The sequence below is a fragment of the Actinia tenebrosa genome, unplaced genomic scaffold (assembly GCF_029948245.1).
Source record: "Actinia tenebrosa isolate PJP-AT-01 unplaced genomic scaffold, QUT_ActTen_1.0 PGA_scaffold9__36_contigs__length_13948895, whole genome shotgun sequence".
NCBI classification, from domain to species: Eukaryota; Metazoa; Cnidaria; class Anthozoa; order Actiniaria; family Actiniidae; genus Actinia; species Actinia tenebrosa.
In genome coordinates, this window is record NW_028292586.1 from 11,155,204 (window position 1) to 11,170,412 (window position 15,209).

At 35.7% G+C, this 15,209-nt stretch overlaps 2 long non-coding RNA genes across 2 annotated transcripts in view; one reads left to right on the plus strand and one right to left on the minus strand.

Moving 5' to 3' along the window:
• Positions 1-4,338, plus strand: part of LOC148904825 (uncharacterized) — a 55,889-nt gene extending 51,551 nt beyond the window's left edge. The window contains exons 3-4 of the long non-coding RNA XR_016118862.1: positions 898-980; positions 4,112-4,338. This is a non-coding gene — a long non-coding RNA (uncharacterized LOC148904825). The remainder of the gene's footprint in view (positions 1-897; positions 981-4,111) is intronic.
• Positions 4,339-9,042: 4,704 nt separating this feature from the next.
• LOC148904829 (uncharacterized) lies at positions 9,043-13,763 on the minus strand. Its single transcript, XR_016118858.1, has 3 exons — positions 13,644-13,763; positions 10,628-10,710; positions 9,043-9,272 (listed from the first exon to the last, which is right to left on the minus strand). It is a non-coding gene; the product is annotated as an uncharacterized LOC148904829 (long non-coding RNA).
• Between the last annotated feature and the right edge of the window lie 1,446 nt (positions 13,764-15,209).

Consider the following 15,209-nt stretch of genomic DNA (forward strand, 5'->3'; position numbering starts at 1 on the left):
TGGCTCTGGCTAAAGAAAGGAGACATTAAAATGGAGACGGAAGGACTACTCACTGCTGCACAGGACCAATGTATGTAATGTTATGTAATGAAGAGACGGAAACTGTGGACCACCTTGTAGCAGGATGCAAAGTCCTGGCAGGGAGAGAGTATAAAGACAGACATGACAAAGTGGCAAGAACAATACATTGGCACCTAAATGTAGGAAACACCAAATACAGTGTACTGCAGATAATTGGTGGGATCACGAACCAGAGAAAGTAGTGAAAAACGAAAAGGTCAAGATCCTATGGTATTTTAATGTTTACACGGATAAGAAGCTTGAAGCAAGAAGACCGGACATCATAGTCGTAGATAAGAGCAAGAAGAAGGCGAAACTGATTGACATCTCAGTGCCTATGGACCATAGGAAAGATTGACAAGTACCAAGACCTAAGAATAGAAATAGAAAGATTGTGGAGGATGAAGACCATGGTAGTTCTGATAGTCATTGGATCGCTCGGAACAATATCAAAACAATTTTAGGATCATGTTCAGAGACTAGAACTTGATAGTATGAGCTTGTTAGACCTACAGAAATCTGTACTTTTAGGCACGGCACACATCTTAAGAAGAGTACTTCAGCTCTCAGGAGCCGGGTAGAATCTCGAGCTGAAGGTTAATGTATACCAGCAAAAGAGTTGTATTATTTTGTTGTGCAATAAAGGAATGATAATGATAATAATGATGATAATAATAATAATAATGATGATGATATAATAATAATAATAATAATAATAATAATAAAAATAATAATGAAAACGTTCTTAGAGACGCATTTAAAATTCTCAATGCGTTTACAAAGTAAAACTAAAAAAAAAACACAATGATTTTAATTATATGTATATTTTTCTTTTAGATTTTTCTTGAAGAAGTCATGAAAAAGCTCATAGTTATTGCAGTGGTGGTGATTGTTCTATTGGCCTTGTTCATTGATGACACGTAAGTTATCCAGGGCCGTAGCAAGGGGAGGGGCTTGTGCGAGATCATGACGTAACAGACTATGAACTTAATTTGCATATTCGCACGTGTAAATCGAAATAGATCGAGAGAGAGAGAGAGAGAGAGAACTAAGAGCGGGAAGAATAGCAAGTCGAGAGATACTTTGTATTAACATGTAAAGAAAAGAATCGAAAATACAACAGGGCTATAGGGCCCCTCCTGCACCTCCCCCACCCCCACCCCCCCATAGTTTTTCAACTGCTTTGACAAATATATAAAATGTCATATGTAGCACGGAACAACAGAATTTAGTGAAAAAAGATACATTATTACACTACGAAGCATGCCGTGTCGTAATTCATAAAGTATATAAAATACTACTAGATTTAGATAAAGCTAAAAAGTGCAACCTACAACCACCTAATTACAGTCCATTCCATCAAATAGACCATTCCCGAATTCGCTTGAATGACCACGAAAAATTGGTTTGAAGTCGAGACTGAACTTCAATTACTTTTTTATCAAGCTCAACCTCGACTTGAAACCATTGTTTTGTTACCAGTCAGCGAATTCGGGAAAGGTCTATTGGGTGAGGTCAGTGTGTGCAGTGGTGCAAACGAACGTTTGGCTGTCTTTCAATATCTATTGGCGTTGCTTGAGAACCCGAGAGCCCCCCCCCCCCCCCCAGTATTGTTTAACTTGCTACAGCCTCAGCTGTTATTAGTGTAGTTGAACTGGTAATGACTAGCGGTTCAGTATTAGTTGGGACTGTGTTGATGTGTCGAATACAACTAGTGAATAAGAATGACTAGTGGTTACTAGTTGGGACTGTGTTGATGTGTTGAATACAACTAGTGAATAAGAATGACTAGTGGTTACTAGTTGGGACCGTGTTGGTGTGCTGAATATAACAAGTGAATAAGAATGACTAGCGGTTACTAGTTGGGACTGTGTTAGTGTGTTGAATACAACTAGTGAATAAGAATGACTAGCGGTTACTAGTTGTGACTGTGTTGGTGTGTTGAATACAACTAGTGAATAAGAATGACTAGTGGTTACTAGTTGGGACTGTGTTGATGTGTTGAATACAACTAGTGAATAAGAATGACTAGTGGTTACTAGTTGGGACTGTGTTGATGTGTTGAATACAACTAGTGAATAAGAATGACTAGTGGTTACTAGTTGGGACTGTGTTGGTGTGCTGAATATAACAAGTGAATAAGAATGACTAGCGGTTACTAGTTGGGACTGTGTTGGTGTGTTGAATACAACTAGTGAATAAGAATGACTAGTGGTTACTAGTTGGGACTGTGTTGATGTGTTGAATACTACTAGTGAATAAGAATGACTAGTGGTTACTAGTTGTGACTGTGTTAGTGTGTTGAATACAACTAGTGAATAAGAATGACTAGTGTTTACTAGTTGGGACCGTGTTGGTGTGTTGAATACAACTAGTGAATAAGAATGACTAGTGGTTACTAGTTGGGACTGTGTTAGTGTGTTGAATACAACTAGTGAATAAGAATGACTAGTGGTTACTAGTTGGGACTGTGTTGATGTGTTGAATACTACTAGTGAATAAGAATGACTAGTGGTTACTAGTTGGGACTGTGTTAGTGTGTTGAATTCAACTAGTGAATAAGAATGACTAGTGGTTACTAGTTGGGACTGTGTTGATGTGTTGAATACAACTAGTGAATAAGAATGACTAGTGGTTACTAGTTGGGACTGTGTTAATGTGTTGAATACAACTAGTGAATAAGAATGACTAGTGGTTACTAGTTGGGACTGTGTTGGTGTGTTGAATACAACTAGTGAATAAGAATGACTAGTGGTTACTAGTTGGGACCGTGTTGGTGTGCTGAATATAACAAGTGAATAAGAATGGCTAGTGGTTACTAGTTGGGACTGTGTTAATCTGTCGAATACAACAAGTGAATAAGAATGACTAGCGGTTACTAGTTGGGACTGTGTTGGTGTGTTGAATACAACTAGTGAATAAGAATGACTAGTGGTTACTAGTTGGGACTGTGTTAGTGTGTTGAATTCAACTAGTGAATAAGAATGACTAGTGGTTACTAGTTGGGACTGTGTTGATGTGTTGAATACAACTAGTGAATAAGAATGACTAGTGGTTACTAGTTGGGACTGTGTTAGTGTGTTGAATTCAACTAGTGAATAAGAATGACTAGTGGTTACTAGTTGGGACTGTGTTGATGTGTTGAATACAACTAGTGAATAAGAATGACTAGTGGTTACTAGTTGGGACTGTGTTGATGTGTTGAATACAACTAGTGAATAAGAATGACTAGTGGTTACTAGTTGGGACTGTGTTGATGTGTCGAATACAACTAGTGAATAAGAATGACTAGTGGTTACTAGTTGGGACTGTGTTGGTGTGTTGAATACAACTATTGAATAAGAATGGCTAGTGGTTACTAGTTGGGACTGTGTTGATGTGTTGAATGCAACTAGTGAATAAGAATGATAAAAGGGTAAACTATACACCGTGAAAAGATGAAAAAAACTTACTGACGTCAGTAAGTTTTTTCATCTTTTCACGGTGTATAATTTACCCTTTTATCATTACTGTTTCATTAGGAACACCGACGCAGCTCACACTAGTTTTTAGCTAGTTATCTCTTCTAGTGAATAAGAAGGAAACATAAACACTATGTAAAAATGTTTGTAGCAATATTAATTCAGTAATAATACTGACGTTTCCGACATTAGTCCTTTAGCCTTTCTTTGTCGATGTTCAATCTCTTTTAACTGTGACAAAAGACGGAGTTAAGTTAAGTTTCCTTCTTACTATTATGGTATATAAGTTGTAAAGTGCAATGTCAATCCTTAGATAAGTTGATCTGGTGAATAGGTGATCGGCACACACACACACACACAAACGCAAAAGAAAACGAGTAAAAATAAATACGACCATACAAATGACCGATCAAAAATATTACATCTAAATGGTTCAGTGTTTTAAGCCCAACAACGAGAGGATATGAATTGTCTCTATTTTTGTTAAGATATGCTTCGGAACGTCAGCAAGATGCCACGCCACCTGGCGTAGTTTAATTTTCTTATTATGCATTTCTAAAAAGATTTTTTAATGAACGATTTTATTACAGGGAACAAGCAAGGCGCCGACGTTTCAAGTTAACAAAGAAAACGGCCCCTCGTTTCATCGACGAAGATCAAGGCGCAGAGGTCCAACAAGACTTTAAAGATAAAAAGGAAGAATCGGAGACGTTTGATGCACTAACGGATATTAATGACATCTGATTTTCAACATCGTCTGTAATCTATATATCAGAACGAATGGATGATGAAGATAATAAAAATAAATTTCAACTGATTCTATACTGTCTAGCTTGATGCATGTGTACAGAATAGTCCTATTCACAGTTCCCAGCGCCATTTTGAAACTTACATGGAAGCGAGACTGAGGTTGAGTTGTCCGGCGGATCTATATAAACAACAAGAGAAAATGGTTACAATATCGAGCTAATATCGCTAATATACAAGTCGTTTTCAAAAATCAAGCTATAAGAGCTGACACAATTTAAGGTGGTTGACTACTCTGAGGAAAAAATAAACCGAAAATTGAAAATTGAAACTCTTTTTAACCTGAAATTTAATGCGGATTCCAAATATGAAAAGAAAAATGAGTTGTCCCGAGTTTGGTTATCGAGATAATCAGCATTGATTAATGGATGCCTAAGCAGGAGTTTTTGCAGCAAAATTTGCGCCACCGGAAGTGAACAGAAAAAATTCAGATTCATAAGATAATAGTTATTTGCAAACTCTCGCACGCATTTTACGAATGACGGCTAATTTATTATTCTATACAATAATAGGTGGCTATTTTTAACAACACGACAAAGAAATTAACACATCGATTTGTCATATTTCGTCGTCCTTTCAGTGTTCTCATGAAAAAACTCTCATAAAGTCGAACAAGAATCTCTACAAAAATTTATTTTTTCATGCTTTAAAAAAATCAACTTTGTCTAAAAAAAATGATATAAATTAGCTTTTTAGAAGCTTTTTTGAATAAGCTCATAAAGAGTATAGAGTAACGTGCAAAATTTTAGGGTTTTACCCTCTTGAAGGGGCAGGTGAAAATTTGAAATGTCCAGATTGAACTTAAAGAAAATGTCAAAAAGCCAACTGATGAACTGGCAAATAATAATCCTCTTTTGTTTACCAGTACATCTGAGAATAACTCTGATAGGATACTAAATAGTACAATTACGTACCCAGGAGGAAATCATAACGGCTATAGATAGCTTGAAGAAAAATATATCACCTGGAAGAAACAATATATTGAATGAGCTCATGAAAGCCGGAAAAGATTTAATTGTTCTTCCTCTTGAAAAGTTATTTAATCTAATTCTTGAATCAGGAGAATTCCCTAAAGAGTGGAGTTTCGGGTTCATAGTTCCAATTTTTAAACAAGGAGATAAGCATGTAGCCGACAACTACAGAGGTATAACATTGTCACCTCTGGGCAAACTTTTTACATACGTACTAAATAAACGACTCGTAGAATTCGTCGAAAGTAATAATAACATTTTAAAACTTGAAGAAGCTGGCTTCAGGTCGAACTACAATACAACTCAGGGAATGCGCAGTCCAGATTGCTCCATCTTTAACAAGGCTATTCAATCTGTCCTTGTCTTCTGAGAAGTTTCCAGCACATTGGAAGGATGCAAACGTCACACCGATCTTCAAGAAAGACTCTAAAAAACTTGTTAATAACTATAGACCAATATCTTTGCTACCAGTAGTCAGTAAGGTCTTTGAAAAGTACGTTTTGAAAAGCATCCTACCGTATTTTCTGAGGGCTATCTCAGACTCCCAATCTGGGTTCCTAGAGGGAAGGTCCTGTATTACGCAATTGCTTGCCGTCTTTCACAAAATAGGCGCCTCACTAGATAAAAGTATTGAGACAGATGTCCTTTATTTAGATTTCGCGAAAGCTTCTGACCAGTATGCCCTTAACGGTTTGGTTAGCTGGAGTGTAGACTGGGACTTTAACACCACCAAATGCGAGGTCCTCAAAATATCTATATATGACATAATCCAATGTCTCGTACTTACACCATTGGCTTCGACGCCTTAAAAGAGAGTCGCTCCCAAAAATACCTGGGGATTATTACTTCACTTGGAAACTTCCCAGAAGACAAGGACAGATTGAATAGCCTTGTTAAAGATGGAGCAATCTGGACTGCGCATTCCCTGAGTTGTATTGTAGTTCGACCTGAAGCCAGCTTCTTCAAGTTTTAAAATATTATTACTTTCGACGAATTCTACGAGTCGTTTATTTAGTACGTCTGTAAAAAGTTTGCCCAGAGATGATAATGTTATACCTCTGTAGTTGTCGGCTACCTGTTTATCTCCTTGTTTAAAAATTGGAACTATGAACCCGAAACTCCACTCTTTAGGGAATTCTCCTGATTCCTGATTCTTTAGGCAGTGGCGGATCTAGGGGTGGGTTTTGGGGGTTGCAGCCCCCCTATGAGAGCCATCGTGATTTATTATTATTATGGCAAGTTTTATTTGTCTGTATATATCATGTTTACATTGACCAGCGGACTAAGTCTAGGCTGGTTAAGTTCATCATTTTTTTCCAATCCTTTCTTCAGCTTATGCATATTCATAGAACTTCTTGACTATATTAACGTTCTGGCTTAAAATCCATTTCTGACATCTTTCTATAAGATGTTCTCATGAAAAAACTCTCATAAAGTCGAACAAGAATCTCTACAAAAATTTATTTTTTCATGCTTTAAAAAAATCAACTTTGTCTAAAAAAATGATATAAATTAGCTTTTTAGAAGCTTTTTTGAATAAGCTCATAAAGAGTATAGAGTAACGTGCAAAATTTTAGGGTTTTACCCTCTTGAAGGGGCAGGTGAAAATTTGAAATGTCCAGATTGAACTTAAAGAAAATGTCAAAAAGCCAACTGATGAACTGGCAAATAATAATCCTCTTTTGTTTACCAGTACATCTGAGAATAACTCTGATAGGATACTAAATAGTACAATTACGTACCCAGGAGGAAATCATTATTATTATTATTATTATTATTATTATTATTATTATTATTATTATTATTTTCATGACAACAACAACAGCATCGCGAGTTTTATTAAAACAGGGGTGTCGAACACATTTCGCTCGCTTTTTTTTCTATACGCCGTGTGTGGGACCTGAAACAACCATGCTCGCCTGCAGCAAATAATCATTATCATAAGACCTACTTCCGTTTGGAAACCCTGTGCTACTTTCCTGCCAAACAAGTACCTTGGCGGGAAATTTCCCCGCCAAACAAGGACCTCCACCACCTCAATCAATGCTGCAACCCTCCCCCCCCTCCCCCCCCCCTTTGAAAAAATCCTGGATCCGCCCCTGTTAGGGAATTCTCTTGATTCAAGAATTAGATTAAATATTTTTTCAAGAAGAAGAACAATTAATTTTTTTCCGGCTTTTATGAGCTCATTCAATATATAATCTTTTCCAGGTGATATATTTTTCTTCAAGCTATCTATAGCCGTTATGATTTCCTCCTGGGTACGTAATTGTACTATTTAGTATCCTATCAGAGTTATTCTCAGATGTACTGGTAAACAAAAGATGATTATTATTTGCCAGTTCATCAGTTGGCTTTTTGACATTTTCTTTAAGTTCAATCTGGACATTTCAAATTTTCAACTGCCCCCCCTCCCCCCTCTGCTCTATGTTATGAACGCAGCCTACGAAGGTTCGTGCTGTAAAGCAGGCAAAACTAGTCAGATAAAATTACTGCAGTCAACTCGACTCCGCATAACATCGCAAAATTCTCGATTATGACGTACTTTTAATTCTTGAGTGTTTTTTAGGGAAATCATTGACTTGTCTTTAAGGTAGCCGACTACTTTCGAACGTTCGATTCAAAAACCGCTGAATAATCATTACGATTTTATTGAAGAACCATACACGTTTTGAACTTCAAGAGGGTAAAACCCTCCAATTTTGCATGGGACTCCATACTTTTAATGAGCTTATTCGAAAAAGCTCCTAAAAATCTAAGTTATATCATTTTTTTAGACAAAGTTGATTTCTTTAACGCATGAAAAAATAAATTTTTTTAGGGATTTTTGTACGACTTTATGAAAGTTTTTGCATGAGAGCACTGAAAGGACCACAAAAAAGTACAAATCGATGTGTTAATTTCTTTGTCGTGTTGTCAAAAATAGCCACTTATTATTGTATAGAATAATACACCTTTTGCCGTTCATTAACAGAAAATGTACATTAATTTGTGCCAATTTGTCCATAAATGCAATTGTTTGTCATTTGATGTTATTGAAGTTGAGTTTCGCGCACAAGAAAATACATTCCGCGCATATGAATGTACAAACGCGCTATTGATTGTCCATTGATGCCTATGAATGTACACGCGTATTCAATTATCGTTATTGAAAGTTGATCCGCGCTAACGATGTTACTTGTGGTGCTGATGAAAGTACATTACACGTTATTGATACAACTATTGGCACAAATGAATGTACATTTTCTGTTAATGAACAGCAAAAGGTGTACATAAGCCGTCATTCGTAAAATTTGTGCAAGAGTCTGCAAATAACTATTATCTTATGAATCTGAATTTTTTCTGTTCACTTCCGGTGGCGCAATTTCTGCTCCAAAAACTCCTGCGTAGGCATCCATTTATTAATGCTGACTATCTCGAATTCAAGCTCGGGACACCCCATTTTTCTTTTCATATTTGGAATCCGCATTAAATTTCAGGTTAAAAAGAGTTTCAATTGTTGGTTTATTTTCTTCTTAAGTAGTCAACCACCTTAAATTGTGTCAGCTCTTATAGCTTAATGTTTGAAAACGACTTGTATATTAGCGATATTAGCTCGATATTGTAACCATTTTCTCTTGTTGTTTATATAGATCCGCCGGACAACTCAACCTCAGTCTCGCTTCCATGTAAGTTTCAAAATGGCGCTGGGAACTGTGAATAGGACTATTCTGTACACATGCATCGAGTTAGACAGTATAGAATCAGTTGAAATTTATTTTTATTATCTTCATCATCCATTCGTTCTGATATATAAATTACAGACGATGTTGAAAATCAGATTTCCCTAATATTCGTTTGTGCATCAAACGTCTCCGATTCTTCCTTTATATCTTTGAGGTCTTGTTGGATCTCTGCGCCTCGATCTTCTTCGATGAAAGGACGGATCTTTTTCTTTGTTAACCCGACTCTTCTACGTCGGCGCCATCCTTCCCTGTAATAAAATCGTCCATTAATTTTTTTTTTTTTTAGAAATGCATAAGAAAATAAATCACGCCAGGTGGTGTGGCCGCTATCGTTGCCTAAATATGCAGCCTGCTGGCCTTCCGAAGCATACCTTAACGAAAATAGAGACAGTTCATATCTTCTCGTAGTTGGGCTTAAAACACTGAACCATTTAGATGTAATATTTTTGATTGGTCATTTGTATGGTCGTATTTATTTTTACTCGTTTTCTTTTGCGTTTGTGTGTGTGTGCCGAACAACTATTCACCAGATCAACTTATCTAAGGATTGACATTGCACTTTACAACTTATACCATAATAGTAAGAAGGAAACTTAACTTAACTCCGTCTTTTGTCACAGTTAAAAGAGATTGAACATCGACAAAGAAAGGCTAAAGGACTAATGTCGGAAACGTCAGTATTATTACTGAATTAATGTTGCTACAAACATTTTTACATAGTGTTTAAGTTTCCTTCTTATTCACTAGTTGTATTCAACACATCAACACAGTCCCAAATAGTAACCACTAGTTGTATTCGACACATTAACACAGTCCCAACTAGTAACCACTAGTCATTCTTATTCACTAGTTGCATTCAACACATCAACACAGTCCCAACTAGTAACCACTAGCCATTCTTATTCACTAGTTGTATTCAACACATCAACACAGTCCCAACTAGTAACCACTAGTCATTCTTATTCACTAGTTGCATTCAACACATCAACACAGTCCCAACTAGTAACCACTAGTCATTCTTATTCACTAGTTGCATTAATTCAACACATCAACACAGTCCCAACTAGTAACCACTAGTCATTCTTATTCACTAGTTGCATTCAACACATCAACACAGTCCCAACTAGTAACCACTAGTCATTCTTATTCACTTGTTGTATTCAACACATCAACACAGTCCCAACTAGTACTGAACCGCTAGTCATTATCAGTTCAACTATGCTAATAACATCTGGGGCTATAGCTCGGGCTCTCAAGCAACGCCAATAGATATTGAAAGGCAGCCAAACGTTCGTTTGCACCACTGCACACACTGACGCCAATTTGATGGAATGGACTGTAATTAGGTGGTTGTAGGTTGCACTTGAATCTGGTTTTATTTAAATCTAGTAGTATTTTATATACTTTATGAATTACGACACGGTCAGCTACGTAGTGTAATAATGTATCTTTTTTCACTAAATTCTGTTGCCCCGTGCTACATATGACATTTTAAATTTTAGTCAAAGCAGTTGAAAAACTATGGGGGGGGGGGGGGGGGGGGGGGGGGGCATGGCATGGGGGGGTATTGGCCCTCCCCTTGCTACGGCCCTGGAAAACTTACGTGTCATCAATGAACAAGGCCAATAGAACAATCACCACCAATGCAATAACTATGAGCTTTTTCATGACTTCTTCAAGAAAAATCTAAAAGAAAAATAAACAATTAAAATCATTGTGTTCTAGTTTTATTTTGTAAACGCATTGAGAATTTTAAATGCATCTCTAAAAACTTTTCATCATTATTATTATTATTATTATTTGTTATTATTATTAGCAGAGTCTTGGAAGTTGAACAAGCGACTTTTACGCCATTAGTATTCACTACAACTGGAGGTATGGCAGATGAGTGTAGAAGATACCACAGTAGGCTCGCTGAACTAATTGCCAACAAGAAAGGAGAAGATTATGCCAACACTGTATCCTGAATACGAGCAAAGGTTTCTTTCTCCGTTTTGAGATCAGCTCTTCTATGCCTTTATAGGGGCTCAAGAACCACGAGAAGAGTACTTAGGAACATAAAGGACATAGACTTGGATGTCGAGACTGTTAATGCAGCAATTATTTAAATTAAAAAAATCTAAATATTCAAATCCCCCACATATATGAATGTTTGCCATTATTTTTTTAAAACATATATTATTAGGATTAGCTTTTACTAAATAGATTTTATGGTTATACATTAGTAGATATATTTTTATAATAGTCATTTTATTGTAGTTTTTCTTTTTCTCTTTTTTTTTTTCAAATTTTGTTTATTAATTTGTTGTAAATATATTTAGATATTGTATATATAGATTTTGATTACATTCTTTGGCTAGGATTATTATTATTATTATTATTATCATTATTATTATCATTATCATCATCATCATCATCATCATCATCATTATTATTATTATTATAAGACAGCGCAAAACAATCAAATTCATTCAGGGGCGTAACCAAGGGGGGTGCATTAGGTGCATGTGCACCCTCCACCCCACCCCCGCGCAAAAGCTGAGGGTCCGCTGACTCATTGATATCTTTTGAACCCACTTTCCATCTGCATATTGTAGCATTTTAAGTATCGATCACCTATCATTGAATTTTTTTTCTTTTCTTTTTCTTTTTTTGGTTCTGCAAATCATTGTATTGGTGGAATACTACTTTCAAGACGGCTGTAGAAACTTATCCTTTTCTGTGCACGATATATCAACGCTTATACAAATTGATAAAGTCGAATAAAAACTTAGAACAATAGCTTTCTAAACCTTTCCGCTCCACTCCGCTTTTGTAGTGAATGCGTGCGTATAATTTCCCTTCACACGATTCTTTTGTTTGTGCTTCATTTGCTTCGCTTAATTGCCCATAGCTAACATGCCTTAAGGCCGGTGGGGTTGGCCGGTGGGATAATTAAATTTTATAGCTACGTCTTCTCAAGGATATATAACCAGTACATGCAAAAGCTCATGTCGGTTGATTGATTCTAACATTTTTAAAACGGCCCTGGAAGTTGTAAAGTTACAATTCAAGAACGGCAACATTGATTAACGGCAACAATGATTGTTGCAAGACCAAAGAAATGCGGCTTATTCACCTATTGGGCACTCTTAGTCCCAACGGGATTAATAAACGCTTTACTTTCAACTAACCTTTTCTTTTGTCTTTTGATTGTTTGTTTTTGTTTCCTTTCCTACCTTGCTCTCATTGGTTTCTTTTGTCTTATTCTATCATATATATACACTCCTTTCTACCACCTTTTCTTTTACTCCGACGAAGGACTAGCGTCCGAAACGTCAGTAAGTTTTTTCATCTTTTCACGGTGTATAATTTACCTTTTCATCATTATTAGTTCTTCTACATCACCTCTGAATCGCGCGCAATTTGATTTATTTTCAATTTCCGATTTGTCTCTACTTTCTTGCGTTGAAAACTTTGGTTTGAAAAATATATATATTAGTACAAACTTATTCATCCGGCGACCTTCTATTACAACCACCAAGAACAAAAACTCTACGTACCGGCTTGGTAATCGTAGCTTCACTGCGGCAGCACCAGCGATTTGGAACTAATTACCTAATGCAGTCCGCCGTGCTTGTAGTATACCAATCTTCTAAGACTACTAAAGACCCACCAGTTCCAAAAGGCCTATGAACTCTAATGGACTAATTATTTATTTTATTTCAAATTAAGTTCTTATAAGTATTAATTGCATTGTTTTCGGAACTGAGCGCATCGTAGCCACCAAGGAATAGCGGATTTATTTCTTGAGCTTCTTCATGATTGGAATGCGTTTATTGCTTCAAGTTTATCATTATCATAGTAGTTATTTCTAATTCATTTGTACTATTTATATAAATGATCATTGTAAATTAGCAACAGTTTTTATATTGTAAAGCGCATGAGGGCATCTCCCTATGGTTCATGCGCTATATAAGAATTAATTTTATCTATTTATTTATTTATATTATATTCAAATCTAGAATAATAACTGGTATAAATTCGAAAATGATCCAGCAAACAGAACATTGTCAACACGACGATTGAAAAAGTTCAGTTTGGTGATCACGAATCTGTATCAAAACACCTTAATTAAGGCGCTAATGGCTTCAGGGGAAAAAATTCAAAACTAAGAAAGAACTCTTCATTCAAACTTAGAGGTTGTGAACATACGTACTGTATTAGTAAAAGTAAAATTTCGATCTTCTCTTTAGGCGGTATAAGCCAAAGTGAGCGTTTTCTTTCAGCACGCAAATTTGAGAGTCAAGAGTTTTTAGAGATTCACTAAAAATTAAACAAACGTGATTTGTTGATTCTTTCATATTTTCAGTTGCCCAATGTCGTAGTTTGAAGATGGTATCTGCTTTTCTGGGTCTCATCAGGATCGCATACAATTCGAGTTTAACCGATTTCAATGTTTCTTGTTTATACATCATCATAAACTTCCATCCAAGACTAATGCAGTGTAGCGTGAATTTTCAAAAATTCAGAAAGTTTGTTAAAAAGCCATTAAAAATATTTAGTATGCACTATAAGAAAACAGGATAGATTAAGAAATGATTTCTTGAATATGAGTTCTTCAGTAAATATATTATTACCTGAAATAAAGAGTTCTTTCCAAGTGATTCGTTGCTCTCTGCTCTTCAACCAGCTAATGAAGCTGACAAATGCAGTGCTTTGTTTTAAATACTCTGATTCAGTGACGTAGTAATTAATTGTCGAAACAGAGTGCAAACAATATATCCGTGAAATATTGGTAACAGAGTACAAACGCTAAAAGTGTTCAACACTTTGCACTATTTAGTAGTAAATAGTGCTAATTAAACACTAGAAAAGAATAGTATACACTAATATGAGTATGGAGCAACATGTAAATGCAGTGGCTAAATCAGCATTTTATCATTTAAGAAATATTAATCGCACAAGGAAATATATAAGTTTTCACACTGCAGAAATTTTAATGCATGCGTTTGTTACTTCAAGATTAGATTTCTGTAATTCCCTCTTATATGGGTTACCTAAGCATGTGCTCTGAAAGCTCCAATCAGTCCAGAATGCTGCAGCTAGAGTTGTTGTTACTCTTACGCGCAAGAGAGAACACATTACGCCTATTTTAGAAAAGCTTCACTGGTTACCAGTAGAAGGACAAATTATCTTTATGATTTTATTATTAACATATAAGGCACTAAATAACCTTACTCCATCCTACATATCTCAATTAGTCACTAAGTGTGTGCCACGCAGGAGTCTTAGATCTTCTAACAGCAATTGCTTAGTTAGTGTTCCATATAATTTAAAGAATTATGGATTTAGAGCGTTTTCTTCAGCAGCGCCGGCTCTTTGGAATAAGTTGCCTCAGAATATACAGTTTTCTAGTAGTATTAGTGAATTTAAGCGATCAGTGAAGACTTATCTTTTCAAGAAAGCGTTTTTTAAAATTTAATTGATTCCATTATTTAAATTAGCAAATTATTTATATCCATTAGTAGCATTATTTCTTTCTTTTAATATCAATTAGCATAAATTACATTTTAATATCATGTTATTAAGGCCTGGCCTGGACACCGCGTTCCACATGTGCCGGATCTAATGCAAAAGAACTCCAATTGTCGCTCGTTTGCGTTGGATTTGGCGCATGTGGGGCTCGGTGTAAAGGCTGGGTCTAACTAGGAAAATACAATTTTAATGCATATATATTTTAACATCTTCATATAATTCTTAATTATTTTACCGCATATTTTTAGTGTTTAATTGTAATTTGTAAAGCGCCATTGGACAGAAATGGAAATAGCGCTATATAAGAATAAAGTTATTGTTATTATTATTATTATTATTATTATTAATAGGATTAGCTTAATTTAGCAGTATTTAGTGGTATTTATGTTACCCACTTATAGTCTAGTGTTTGTACTCTACTAAATACACTATTTTATGCTAATTCTATTGTTTTCTTTTGTTTAACTAGCACTATTTTGAACAATTTAGGTAATATATATATTTAGGTGCTGCCTAAAAGAAAGGAGTTACAGCTAGAAGACCACACGGCTTTATATCGCTGGTGACTTTTTCCGAGTAAACATAGATCAATTCTCGTATCTGGTAGTAAAGAGAAAGTATGTGTCGATAAAGCCGAACGAGAGACTGGCTGTTCATTTGATGAGTTC